The sequence below is a fragment of the Dipodomys ordii genome, unplaced genomic scaffold, assembly GCF_000151885.1.
Source record: "Dipodomys ordii isolate 6190 unplaced genomic scaffold, Dord_2.0 Scaffold2, whole genome shotgun sequence".
In the NCBI taxonomy this organism is placed as follows: Eukaryota; Metazoa; Chordata; class Mammalia; order Rodentia; family Heteromyidae; genus Dipodomys; species Dipodomys ordii.
In genome coordinates, this window is record NW_012267218.1 from 7,072,744 (window position 1) to 7,076,489 (window position 3,746).

The following is a 3,746-nucleotide window of genomic DNA, read 5'->3' on the forward strand; positions in this document are numbered from 1 at the left end:
TTTGCATTCGCTCTTCAGACATGTCCAAGACCAGGAGGAGGTGCAAGGGAAAGGGGATCCAAACCCAAAGCTCCTTGATCACAGAGGAAGGGAGCAGGCTGGGCACCAGCCTCTGTGAGACATCCGACATCTGCCAGGGCCCGTGGCTGCTTCTGCCCTGGTCTCTGGCGGCTGTGTCTTCTGACAACAAGCAACCCTACAAATAGCTTTTGGGTGGCCCCCTCCGTTGGTTACCATTGCATGCAATGTCATTAAGGCTTAAATCAAGAAATGAGCATGTGACTGACTTGAATCAATCATATACTAGGAGGGGGAACTTGATTCCTAAGTGGGGGTAGTGTGAGATTCATGTTCAGGGGTCCCAAAAGGGTACCTGGGGCTTTGAGTCTGCATTGTTGGTATATCTTTCTTCACTTGGCTTATGAGCTAGTGAATGTGTATGTCTCTCTCTCTATATATATGATATACAACATATATAATATGTGTATATGTGTAATATATGTGCATGTGTGTATATACACATAATATATATTAGCATACATTAATTGTACAGAAAGGGCTTTCATTGTCATATCTTCATGTGTTTACGACATATGCCAATCAATCTCAGTCCTTTAGTGTATTTTTGAAATTATACTCTTCTTCTTCTCTTCTTTTTCCCTTTCTTCTCCTCACTCTTCTTCTCCTCCTATTTCTTCTTCCCACTGCTTCATCCTCCCTTGCTCCCCCTTTCTCTCCCTGCTCTTCTCCTTCTTTTTCCTTAGGCAAACAGAATTAATTTCTGTTGCTTTTAACCCAAATCCAACTTCAAATAGAGGAAATATGATATGTATGCTTGTGTTTGTGTGTATGTGTGCAGTGTATGTATGTGTTGTGAGTGTGTATGTGTGTGTGCATGTGTATGTGTGTGTCACTGTGTTGTGAGTATATGTATGTGTACGTGAGCATGTGTACGTGTGTATGTGTATGTGTGTGCATGTGTGGGAGTGTATTATATGTGGGAGTGAGTGTGTGTTTGTGTATGTGTGACTTGGTTGGATCGTCCAGTCTGCTCCCACATCTGCAGGGATGACAGCCCTGTCCTGTATGTGTGTGCCTGTGAGCAGCTTTCCCCCTGGGCTGGGTTGCTGGTGCAGAAGTCTGGCGGCTAAAGGGTTACACGGGTGGAATGGTGAGTCGTGTATTTTGGCTTCCAGGGAAAGGAAGTCCTGGCAGCAAGCATAGATGGCCAGGCCAAGATGCAGGAGGAAATAAATAGATGATGGCAGACAGAGCACAGCCAGTCCCGGGAAGGCCCGACGAGCCTCTGATCCAGGTTCTCCCTTCCAGAGGAGGCCCAGGGGCCAGACGGGTGAAGGAAAAGCTTCCAAGCACATAGTGAATTAGCCACCAAGCTCATGCTGAATCGGCACCAACTTTGCCACTGAGCCATCTCAGTAGGGAAGAAAGAGGCTGTCTAGGCTGGGAACTGGGGCACCAGAAGGGCAACCAGGAAGGCCCTGGGGGCCGAGGGGTGAGAAGGGGGAAAGCAGGGAAGGGCAGCAGCCCAAGAGTGGGATGCGGGTGAAATGTCATGGGTGGGGCTGCTGCCACAGACATTATGTTAATCACTCCGTGATGGAGGATTGTGCAATGGTGGGGAAATGTCAGAGGATGAGCGTTTGTCATGTAGTCATGTAGTCATGTGGCAGTGACCGAAAGGCCAAAGACCCACCGGTGGTGCACTTGCCCTACGGATGCCCATTTGGACCATAATGGCTACCTAGTGCCTCAGTCTTCCATGCAGGCCTGACACAGGCCCACGGCACAGGCTACAGGGCTCCATGGGAAAAAGTGGGCTCCACTGGCTCCTTGAGGGGACACTTTACATACATATATGTATATATACACACATGCATGTATATTTATGTTCTTGCTGGGGATTGAACTCACACATGCCGGGCAAGCACACTACCACTTCAGCTGCACATGCAGTCCCTGCCTCTGCCTCCCGAGCAGCTAGGCTTACAGGCATGCACCAGGGACAGACTTTTAAGTGTGCAAAATCATAAATGATGTTTTCGCTGCTTCTGAATGAGGTTCAGTGAAGGTTTGGGAGTGCCAAGGTGGGAGGGCAATAGGAAACTGAGTTCTGGAAGTGCTTTTACTCTGCTCCACGAGCACAAGTTGTATGAGGCAAGCAGCAGGTCAGATTCTCAGGCAGTGAGGATGGTCTGCTCAACGAGAGTGGTTTGGGGTAGGAGAGGGTCACAGCTGAGACTGGAGTATAAAAAAGTGAGAAATTGAGAGAAGTCTCCTAAGCCATGGAATGGGGTTTGGAATTTGTCCTGGATCACGAGAAGACACCAGAAGTGTGTGTGTGTGTGTGTGTGTGTGTGTGTGTGTGTGTGTGTGTGTGTGTGTGTGGTGGCTACGTGTACATAGGAGGAGCCGGCTCACAGGATGATGAAGACCTTAAGTCCAGTATCAGCAGGATGAGCCATCAGTCTAGAGCCAGAAGGGAGCAGATGTTACCGTTTAAGTTGGAAGATTGGAGAGGCCAATCTTTTTTTTTTTGTTCTGTTCAGACCACCAACGGATGGGGTAAGGCCCACCCACACCGTGGTGTGCAATCTGCTTTTCTCCATGCCTATGGAATTCAGTATCAACCCTCACACATCTGGAATAATCTTTGACTCCTCCTCCCCCATATCTGGGCCCTAAGGACCCAACAGGTTGAGAAACGGTTGCATGTGCCATGTAGTCAGAGCTGAGTTTCCAGAGCAGGTCCCTGGGGTGGTGGGAGGGGCTCGCTACAGGTGGGTGCGGTTGGCAGAGGGCGGAGGGGTGCACAGAGCCCTGGAGTGGGCAGTGTGCAGGCGGTGGCTTGGAGGTGGGCGTTGTGATTCTGCTCGGAGATGTTTTCTGCCTGGAATCCCAGAACGTGTTGAAGAGGACGTGTTGAACTGACCAAGGCAGAATGTCAGGCTAAGCATCTGGACAGAGGACGGGCAGGTGGAGTGAGAAGCCCAGACCCTGAGTGACACAGGATAGCCACTGGTGGGAGGAATTGAGCAGCCACCCTCCCCACCTGAGCATTACCCTGCTTCTAGTAACCACCTCCCCCTCCCTTGACCCACACACATCCCTCAAATGAGTCATCTTCTTCCGGTTCCTCTCCACGATCCCATTCTGGAAGATTCCACTCACCATCTCCTTTTTCTATGTGCACTTCCTGCAGTGAATTCCCTCCCCTCTGAAATCCCACAAACCATGTATTATCCAATTTAGCAAATGGCTTCTTCATTCCTGTATTGCTCTTTAATTTTTAAAGGCTCCTACTGAGGTGCTTTTAAACGGGCAATTGATTTCACATGTTTTATTTAGAAGGCGTGGCATGCTAGTAGCTGTCAGATTAGGCTAGACTGCAGAAACAAATAAATTGGCAGAACTTTATCTCTCGTGCATCTCATAGGCCATGTGCGTCCTTTTCCAAGTCTGATCTGTGGCCGCCGGGCTGTCCTGTCCTGTACGCTTCTATCCACTGTTCCCTGACTGCTTTGGCTCATCCAGTCGGCACGGGAGGGGCTGGAGGCAGGAAGAACGATGACCCTTTGTAGCAGATTTCATGAGCCAGGCACCCAAGCAGCAGAATATAGTCCTATGACCTCCTCAAGCTGCAGAGGAGGCTGGGAAACAGAGCTTAACAAGATGGCGGCAGGGAGGGTTGAAAAGGCAATATTGGTGAACACCAGCAGACTGCACCC